Consider the following 10,916-nt stretch of genomic DNA (forward strand, 5'->3'; position numbering starts at 1 on the left):
GCAGTATTGGTTTTTCTGTGACTGGCTTATTTCACTAAGTGTAATGTCTTCAAGGTGCATCCATGTGGTTGCCTTGTACAGAGACTCACACCTGTCACACCTGTCAGGATGGCTATTATCTGAAAAGCAAAAGACAATTATTGTTAGTGAGGATGTGGAAGAGTAGGAACCTTTGCACACTGTCGGTGGAATGTAACGTGGTGCAGGCAGTATGGAAAAAAATATGGGAGTTGCTCAAAAAACTAGAGGTAGAACTACTGTGTGATCCTGCGATCCCACTTCTGGGTGTTACTCCAAGACAGCTGAAATCAGAATGTCAAAGAGATAGTAGCAGTCCTGTCTATAGTCACTGTGTCTCTATTCACAATAGCCAGGATGTGGAAAGAACCTGAATGCCCATCGATGGACAAATGGGCAAAGGAAATGTGGAACGTACATATCAATGGGATACCGTTCAGCCTTTAAAAAGAAGGACATTCTGCACTCATCTCGGATCGTGGTAGCTCTTCAAGTACCTTTTCTGCCTCTTTTGTTTTCCTTGGCAGAAAAAATAAATCGTAACAAAAGTACAACTTTAAAAGATGTGCGTGAGCTGGTGGTGAACATGGCATGAGGTAAAGACATGCTGAATCAGCACGTCGGACACCTGAACTAATGTGCTTCGATACAAAATTTTTTAAAAGCTAAAAAAGAGGGCAGCCCGGGTGGCGCAGCGGTTTAGCACAGCCTGCAGCCCGGGGTGTGATCCTGGAGACCCGGGATCGAGTCCCGCATCAGGCTTGTTGCGTGGAGCCTGCTTCTCCCTCTGCCTGTGTCTCTGCCTCTCTCTCTCTCTCTGTGTGTCTCTATGAATAAATAAACAACAAATCTTAAAAAAAAAAAAAGAGAGAAAAAAAAAAAGCTAAAAAAGAATGCGTGTGTGTGCGTGTGTGTGTGTGATGTATGTTGTGCCCTGGCACAGAGCAAGTGGTCATGCTCTCATTTGCTATTTTCATCATGGACGTAAATAGGACAAACTTGCCGTGCTCCCAAGTCGTTTCCATACATCTCAGCCTCTCCAAATGCTGCGGTCACAGGCCTGTGACTGTCATTCTTATCTGCACTTGACCATGTGACTTCCCCTCCAGCTCTTACAGAATTCTTCACTGCAATTGTTAATAATTACAACATTGGAGTGTTTTTTGAGAGCTTTTAACTCTTTTAAAGTCCTCACTCTTTTTAGCTTCTCAAGCCCTACAGATAATGCCTGTTTGTCTCCCATACGCCTTTGCAATCCTGTCTTCTTCCAACTGAGGCTACACGGCTGACACTAGTCTTTCTCCCTGTGGGCATAACTAATTCTAGGGCTGCACAGTCATTTTTCTCCTCTGTTTTGTTTTAACTTTATAACCAATTTGACCTTGTGAGTTAGAATTACATACGAAGCAGCAATCCCCACCCCATCTCTTCCTCTAGATTTTGAAGAGATACAATTTTTTCGGGAAGTCAAGTGAAGAACTCATTAGATGCGCTGTTGTTCCCTAATGAGACTTCAGCAGGTGGCTAGAGGGATTGACTTCACCCACCACGACTATTTGAGCTGCTTAAAGTCCTGGGCCGTGATTTGCTGCTCTGGGTCATTGGAGCCGAAGAGCGTGCCCAGGATCAGCTTGAACGTATGATAGCATAGTTCTGCCACAGTCCGCTGTGTGACTAGGGGCAACTTACTTACCTTCTGTCTTTTCATTTCCTTATGAGGGTGGCAATCATGCACACTTCACAATATATTTGGTGGGCATTTGAAAAGTCAGTGTGCATAAAATGCTTAGAATCGTGCCTGGCTCACAGTGAGGATCACTAAATGCTCCTTGATACTGTTATTCCACAGAGGGCGAGGCACCTACGTACCCTTAACTGAAAACACAAATTCTCCCCTACCTGTGAAGAGGATCTATGGAACAACTAGAGCGGACAGGAACATTCACTTTGGCCAGAATGAGCGTGCCCACGGCGGGGTAAGAGATGCTACGGGCAGATCTCCCTAATATCTGATGTGTTTGTTTGGGTAATCCCAGCACTTTCCAACACAATGCCTGGTACGAGGTAAGCATTCAATGACAAACTGCAATATAGGGATAAGAGCAGAAAAAAAAAATTTGGACAATTTTGCCATTATATGGATTAGGAAAAATTTCTCTATCTGGCCAATTGATTGCAAGATATTCCCACAATAATGTTAAGCTCTATTCCTCTTTTCTTGCCATTAATGCTTTTTACCATGCTTCAGAAGCTCTGCTTTCAAACCCTGAGATTCCCATGGAGGTATAAATATCTACCTCCTCTTCTAACACATCTGCTTCTTTTTAATATCCCACACCAATGATTGCTATAATTGCACCAAATCTTGGGATAACGTGGAAGCAATCTTGAGTCTGACCATCATGGTGAACATTAATAGTTGATACTTACTATGTGCCAGCCACCATGCTGCATGTCTTATATGAAATGTCCCATTTAAGCCTCATAGGAACCCTACGAATAGGTTCTGCTATAATTTTCAATTTAAAGATGCAAAACTTTGGGTTTGGAAAAGTTAAATTACTAACCGAGAGTTACATAGCTGACGAGGGACAGTGTTAAGATTTTTAACTAAGAAATTTCAAGACTGCAGTATTCCTCACTTTAACTTTCTTTTTGTGCTTATAACATCAGTACATATAAGACAGTATTGTCTAAAAGCTCTTCCAAATTATTTTTCTCACTGAATTTATTATGATTCTGATGGGTTAAGTGTTGGTCACTCACATTCATCTCTAGGCCTCCCTAGATGTGCTCTACACATCCCCCTGTACTCCATCCCAAAGGAGGAATGTTGACGTGGGTAAAGATATAATGGGATCCTCCCAACATTCACACGTGAGCTGCCATGCTAAGAGGTGAAGGTTTTAGACGGAGGAGCAGGGGATCAATGGCGTTGCTTCTCTCATGGTACTATGTGCTAGCTTGGAGGAGACTTCAAGTTAATGAAAGAACAAGATATGGTACAGGGTAAAGGAGGCAGACAGGCTAGGCCAGCTTTGCCCTATATCTAGGGGAAATGTCTTTCCTGATCCCAGGCTTGGTCTCCCTACTTCTTCTTGAAAACTGATAAAATTCAGAGGACGAATCAGGATGTGACCTAGAGAAAAGGCACGAGACAAACAGTTATAGGGACTCCTGGGTGGCCCAGCGGTTGAGCATCTGCCTTTGGCTCAGAGCGGGTTCCCAGTCCTGGGATCGAGTCCCACATCAGGGTCCCCACAGGGAGCTGCTTCTCCCTCTGCTTATGTCTCTGCCTCTCTCTCTGTCTCATGAATAAATAAGTAAAATCTTTAAAAAGAGAAAGAAACAGTTATAGCTATCATCTTTGAGTTTCACTCTGCTTGGTTCATTGTAAGCTCCGCAGGAAAATTTATTAATAGAGTAATCAAATGATGAATTATTTTTTTAAAGACTCGATTCCAGGACCCCAGGATCATGCCCTGGGCTGAAGGCAGGCGCTCAACTGCTGAGCCACCCAGGCACCCCTCAAAAGATGAATTAATTATTGTAATAATTTAGTCGACCACGAGTTTGTTGACACTTAATATACTTTCCTTTGTTTCCACATTTAAATATTTTTAGTACTTTTTTTTTTTTTTTTTTGAGAACTAATCCTGAAGCTGGAAGGCATAATAAACTTTGCAGACTTTTCTTACAGGTATTTCAGAAGCTTTGCATCTTAGTGAAGGAAGAATTAGTCATTAAGATCATTCCTGGAATGTCCTCTGAATTTTAGGTGTCTGAATTTAGAACATCTCAAACCAAGATTCCTCCAGCTTTATAGAGTCCTACCTTTTTGCTATAGTCTATAAAGTTGGTCTAAGATTTCTAAGAAGATTAAATAATTTTTCATTGTGGTTGCAGTGGTAGGATGTCGTACCACCAACGCAAACCTCCCGCATTCAGGCTCAGACGAAGAAGGAAAGTGTATCAAGGGCCTGTAGGATTCCATTGTCAGGATATATGGCATCATCCCCAGAATGTAAGTACGTCATTAACTGCGTTATGTCCCCTATGATTTTATTTTACCTCCAGAGCTTGCAGATGGAAAGAGAGGCCCGATCTTACGTTAGAAAAGTCTGCAGCTCTAAACCATAGGCTTTGAGAGTGAGGCCTATTTATATCACATCCCATCTCTGTGTCTGTAAGCAAGTCATTTAATTTACTTTAGGCTTAGTTTTTTTTGTTTTTGTTTTGTTTTGTTTTAAGATGGGAGAAGTAAGGCCTTGCAAGGTTATGATGAAGATTGAGAAAATATAACAATAGATTATTTGTATATTTATCTCCATAAGGAGTCTTTATAAAATTAGAAGTAGATATTCACACCATTACAATGCTCATCTTAATCAGATTTTACCTGGGCAGAGGAGAAAGGCCTGCTCTCCCGGTTCATTCAGCTCAACCCCAACTAGAGTGTGGAGTTGCCTACATTTGTATTTCTGGTGAAATTCTGTAGATCTTTCTGGTAGTGGAGGACTGGGTGAAAGTTTACCCTGCAGGTCAAAGTGGACCCTGGAAAAAGCGGAGGGTAAGCAAAGATCATCATGGCTCTCCCTCTGTGGACCTTTTACTGGATCTTACTCCCTTCTCTTATTCATTTGCCACAGAAAGCTGACCTAATTTTGAGACTAACACCCCAGCCAGTTGTCATTTATGATGCTTTATGTAGCAATTGGAAATTACTTGTCACATCTCACCTTTTATACTAAACTAGTTCACTGAAACTAAGATGATGGTAAATGGTATTAATGTCTCAATGCGTTAGCTTTCTCAGATGACAACTTTGAACTTCTTATAAGCCTCTCTGGCAATTTTGTTCACTGGAAAATATAATTTTAGTGAATGAAAATTTTAGCAAAACCATTTGAGTGTTATGCAGGGAGCCCTGAAGTCATAAACTGAGTCACCAGCATATCTGTAGGAGAGCTGTCCCAGACTAGAGGATCCTAGGAGTTTATCATTTTGAGTCCAGGGGTGCCTGGGTGGTATACTTGATTGAGTATCTGACTCTTGGTTTTAGCTCAGGTTAATATCTGGGGGTCAAGGGATCAAGCCCCACATTAGGCCCTGCACTCAGTGGGGAGTCGGCTTCAGATTTTCTCTGTCCCTCCTCCTGCTCTCTCTCTGTCTCTCAGATAAATAAATAAATCTTAAAATAAAACAAAATAAAAATTTCCTTAAAAGATAATTTGAGTCCAAAATGCCATATTTTATCTAATATTGAAAGGCCATTGATAAGATGCACCATTATTTTATGACAAGAAGAATTTTTTAATTAAAAAATTTAAATTATAACCAATGCTTTCTTATTACTTAGGATTTTAATTTTACTCTAGTTGAAAGAGATATTTTAGACTTATTTATACATCAATTCTTAGAATAGGTTATGCATATACACATCAGTATTAGTATACATATATATTAATATCATGTATGCATAAGAAGGAACAAATATTAAGTGAAATAAGTTTAATATATTTCTAAGACTTTTTTCAATTCCAAGTTCTACTTTTCCTAAACATTTTCAACTTTGAATCATTGGTATTTTTGTCTTTCCACACATTATTTTCCTTCATGCCTTTAAGTGTTGGTGATGTAGCATTACTTAAAAGGGTGTTCCCCGTTGGTCTGCAGGATTTTCTTCTAAGCCTTTGAAACTCTGCACAAGCCATGGCAACTTCATTATAACTACTGCTTGGCAGCAGCAGAAATACATCTGGATGTCAAAGATGTTAAAGTATCAAAAAATATGCAGCTTGGGACTGATAAATTGTAAATTAGCTATGATTGTTAGGGGTAAATGTTTACATTTTCATTATGTATTTTTTCAGAGCATGAAGCTAAAATGAGAAATAATCATAGTACTTCACACTTGTGTATAACTTTTTAGTTGCCAAAGTAGTTTCATACATAATATCCGTAATATCTGGTTAAAATTTCAGCCTAGAACCAAGGTTAGCAAGAGTATCACTTTCTCTGGGGCAGACAATGTCTTATCAAACAATGAATCAATGTGATTATCCTGCATATGTGTATTCACACATGTATTCTTTCTCATTTCATTTGGTAGCTGTGGAAGAGACTATATGCTCACCCAAATCTATTCTTCTCTTTCCCCAGGGCACAAAATCTAAACACAGCAAATTTAAAGAGAGATGTTCACTTGGTTTTCTTTGCATTTGTGGGTTACAACTTTTTGAGTCTCAAAAATAACTATCTATATGGACCAGCATTAGGTGGTAATACTGAAGACAAAAGCATTAAAGGCCTCTAGTAGTCATTAGTAGAGACAATAGAGACTTCCAATATATCAGGAACTGAAGACAAAAATAGCAGAAAATTCTGCAGGCATGATATCCTACTTCTTGCTAAATCATTTGTGAACATTGTATATCAGTTTGAACATTTTAGGTTTTTTGTTGTTGTTGTTTATTTTTTTTAGATTTTTATTTATTTATTTATTTGAAAGAGAGGGAGAAAAAGGAAACCATGAGTGGGTAGGGGAGGGGAAGGGGGGGCCGGCAAAGGAGAAGGACAAACAGACTCCCCGCTGAGCGCAGAGCCAGACACAGCTCCACCCCAGGACCCTGAGGTCAAGTAGAAGTCAGATACTTACCTGACAGAGTCACCCAAGTGTCCCCTCCCAGTTTTGACATTTAAAAAAAAATCTGTATTTACAAACAGATGGTAGGTATATATTACAGGGCTAAAGAAACTTTTTATTTTTATTTTTTTAAGATTTTATTTATTTATTCATGAGAGACACAGAAAGAGAAGCAGAGACCCAGGCAGAAGGAAAAGTAGGCTCCCTGTGGGGAGCCCGACGTGAGACTCGATCTCAGGACCCTGGGAGACACCCTGGGCTGAAGGCAGATGCTCAACCGCTGAGCCACCCAGGCGTCCCTAAAGAAATATTTTAGAAAAAAATTATACTATGAGAAACATAAAAGCTATTTAAAGCTATCATTAAATGAACACACATGGTTATCTCTGAAAAAGAAAAAAAAAAACAAAAACCTTGAACTCCAAGGATTATGAAGTTAGGACATAACTGAATTGTTTGTGGGACTCATAAAGGCCACTAAATTATACTGAGATTAGAACCAATATACTAATGTTTCTACCCTAAAATGAAGGGTGAGAAATGTTCATGATACAAGGATAGATATCACTTTCTTACTAATCCACCTCTTGAAAATACCATTCTGCTTCCATGAAAGATCTTTTTAAAGAATTATTTCAAACTTAAGTCTTCTCTCCTTCCCTGTTTTGCTGCTCACATCCTACTCCTTTTTACTTCCTAAAAAGTTGAAGGAGGAGAGGGCACGAGCATCTAGAGCCTAGAGGATTTATATTCTACTTACTTTATTATAAGCTCATTGAATATTAATTTCTTTGACTTAAAAGATTAATTTATTTCTTTGGACTTCGGAAAACTAGATAGCTCGTTTATTTAGACCTTCAAAGCATAATACTTAATAAATTATCACACCTTGAGTTATGTGTCATCCTGGTCCTTTAAAAGAGAGTTGAAAGAGAGGTGAGGGATAAAAAAGGAGGGCGGAGAAGGTCAGAAGGGTCTAAAGGAGGGTGAAGAGGCAGATGGGGCCCAAATCCACAGAATTTTAGGCTCAGCATGTCTTTCCCATCGGGGCTTTGCTGGGTGCTCTTTCCTTCCCCCCACAACTATTAGTAAGAAAGGGCAAGTGAACGAAGCCAGCTCCCACTTTCTCTGTACCTATAAATAGGTTTTAATAGTAATATGATAACTGTAATTCACTGAATAACATCTAATATGCAAGATTTTTGCCTTAGAGGTATTTATTATTGGGGCTCATAAAAACTGCAAATCATCAGATCTAAATCATCTAAATCATCAGATTTTAGAGAGGAGGACACTGGGCTCAGAAAGGTGAGTGATTTGTGGGATTCAGTGATGCAGCTCCAATTTGAACCGAAGGAACAGACTCCAAAATCACTTGTATGGTTGGTTATATATGTCACTTCTGTTATCCTACCCAGAGGAGTGTCGTACTCAGGGACCACGTAGGAGGGGATGGAGCCACTATGGCAGGCTTATTAGGTTGGGATATCTAAGGCCTTGCTATATTGTAGCATATTTTGGTATTAAAATTATGCCAACGAGGTGTTTGCCTACTTAGTCTATACTAGGGCCAGCACAAAAAGCCCAGATTTTTTTTAAAAAGACCAGAAGTTGTCTTTTTGGTGTATATATTAATATGAGTAAAGATAAAGATCACTATGATGAGCTAAAACCAATATGTATAATATCATAGAGAAAATTATATCTTAGATTCATTAAATTTGTATCAAGCTACTATTTTAAAAATACGGCAAGTCAAACAGAGTGAGGTATACATATAAAAAGAAGGATCCTTAGGACAGGTGCGTAGGGGGATGGATGAAATAGATAATAGGTGTAATAGGTACTTACCGCGATGAGCGCAGAGTAACGCCCGCACGCATCGCATCGCCACACTGCACACCTGAAACCAACACAACAGTGTGTGCTGCCTTTGCTGGAATTAAAATAACTAACTTGATTTTTAAAAAAGGATCCCTGAAAGTCTGAAAAAGAAAGTACAGTGAGATAAGGAAAAAAAAATAATCCCCTCTTCCAGAAAAACTAGATTAAACAAAATCACTTGAATACAGCTTTTGCTTAGTGATTTTTCGCTGGTTTTCCTTAGAGACTAGTCAGTGATTTCAAGTGGAATATTTGAAAGTTCTTGACATAAATTGTGCTACTAACTTTTAATAATCTACAATGCAAAATGTTTATCATTACTACAAAATATTATTTTTTTAATTTTTCAGCACTCATACTTGTTTTTATTCACTCACTCTTGCTGAATTAAATAAAGTTAATGACCACTAGGGAGCCTTCCTTATACCGAGTGCCCCAAAGCGACAATCTGGAGAATACAGGCTGACCTCGAAAGGACACATTCTGAAATTTTCCTTTCTACCACCACCCGTGTGTGTTTGTGTCCCACAAGCAACCACAAGCTTCTGTTGTCCTGTCCGAGGCGGGGAGGAGTGTTCCAGCTGAGGCCACTCTGCGGGCGGGAAGGCCCTCCCGAGGAACCCGCCCCAGCCTCATACCGACCTGGAGGGCTGGTCTCACCTGCCACCTGCCCGGCACTGGCACGGGCAAGACACTGCCGAGCGATCCCTTGGCTGGGACTCCTGGGGACACGAGTCCTAACTTGTGACTCTGGCGGTTTCGACCCAGGCTTTTCTTAGTAGCAGCTCAGCTTAAAATCTGAAGCACTGAGACACACCCCAGTGACCCGAAGGAGGCCACAGAAAGCTCAGACTCCTGCAGAGTTGTGTGGCTGGATCCCAGAGTCCCCTTCCTCCATGAGTGAAGGAATTGAGGAGAGAGAGAAAGAAGGGGAAGAGGAGGAGGAAGAAGAAAGAAAAAAAGGAAGGGGGTAGGTAGAAAAGAAGGAAGGAGAAAGGAAGGAAAAGCACAGTGGCTTGACCTTGGAGAGACCGGGCCTCCAGTGCCAGGAAATCTGGAAGTCCCATTCCCCAGAGCACTCATTTTATTTCTGGCATTAAATAAAGCCCTCGGGGCCGGCCATTAATTTATCTCTATGTTAAATCACACTGTTTCATACTCTAGTGGCCTGAAAAAGTTAATTTACCATTTGAATGGCATGAATGATGAATACTTACATCAAGTCTGGGCATTTTATAATATTGAACAATCAGCCTTTTTTTTTTTTTTTTTGGCTTAGATGTGCTTTATTTTTTATCTATGGAAAAAGAAAAGAAAATAGCGGTGTTCTGCTGGGGATAGCAGGACGGCTTCTAGATCTCAGAGCCAAAGATGCTTTAACGGAGGCCTGGAGGGAAGAGGGAATATCAGAAAAGAAAAGGGAAGGAGAGGGGGAGGCAGATGACGAGGGCCGAGTCCCTTGTCCTCTGTGCACCTGCCCTTTTCACTTGGGGTGCAGTAACCTTCTATCCCACAGCCTTGGATTTCTCTAAACCCACGCCGGCCCTATCAGTGCTTTACGGCCTCTCATACGGGGCTAGCATGGGATTCTGAGCATTAACGGTTGACTTTTATTCCCCCGCATACATCAGTTACCTGGGGCACTGAAGTAGTATGAATTGGTTTTGAAATGAAACGTCCCATGTGGAGAAGGGCTCATAGCAACTGGTTTAATTTAAACAACGGGGAGGAAGCAGGCGCAGACGGCCGGAGTGCGGCCCGCGGGCTGGGGAGTGTTTCCTGGGTTCCGGGCGCCACGGGAGGGCGCCGGCCCGGAGGGAGCCTGACCTCGGGCCCCTGGAGGCCGAGCGGGCGCCTCGGTGCGCGGGGACGCTGGGGCGGACCGGAGCAGGGGCGGGTGCGGGCGCGGGCGCGGGTGCGGGCGCGGGACCGAGTGCGGGCGCGGGAAGCCGCCAGCCCCGGCGTCCCCCTCCACAGGCGCGGCGCAGGGAGCGGGTCTCTAGGGTGAAAGAGGCCACGAGGGCTGAAGGCGCGGGGCGGCGCGAGGGCGGGGGCGTCCAGGGCGCCTCGCGGGAGCGAACCCCACCCCGGAGCTCGGCACACTTGAGCTGAGAGAGGCTTCCCGAGGTGCAGCCCGGAGGTCCGCGGGGGGGCGGGGGGCCGCGTGGACCGGCTGCACCCCTGCCCGCCCCCCACCCCCCGCCCCCTGCCTGCCCCCACCCCATTCCGCGTCCACCCCCGCCCCCCCACTCCCGTACCTCCGCCCACCCCTCGCCCCACCCCTACCTCCCCCCCACCTCCCCCCGGCCCCTCCCACTCCCCTACCTCCCCCCACCCGCCGCCCCCTACCCCCCTCCGCCCCCCACTC

The 10,916-nt window shown here is 42.7% G+C and overlaps 1 long non-coding RNA gene across 1 annotated transcript; it reads right to left on the reverse strand.

The window, feature by feature from the left end:
• Positions 1 to 6,770: 6,770 nt before the first annotated feature.
• Positions 6,771 to 10,373, reverse strand: LOC118350810 (uncharacterized). The gene is made up of 3 exons (XR_004805325.2): positions 9,209 to 10,373; positions 8,516 to 8,567; positions 6,771 to 6,963 (listed from the first exon to the last, which is right to left on the reverse strand). It is a non-coding gene; the product is annotated as an uncharacterized LOC118350810 (long non-coding RNA).
• Between the last annotated feature and the right edge of the window lie 543 nt (positions 10,374 to 10,916).

This window comes from Canis lupus, chromosome 15 (genome assembly GCF_003254725.2).
Source record: "Canis lupus dingo isolate Sandy chromosome 15, ASM325472v2, whole genome shotgun sequence".
In the NCBI taxonomy this organism is placed as follows: Eukaryota; Metazoa; Chordata; class Mammalia; order Carnivora; family Canidae; genus Canis; species Canis lupus.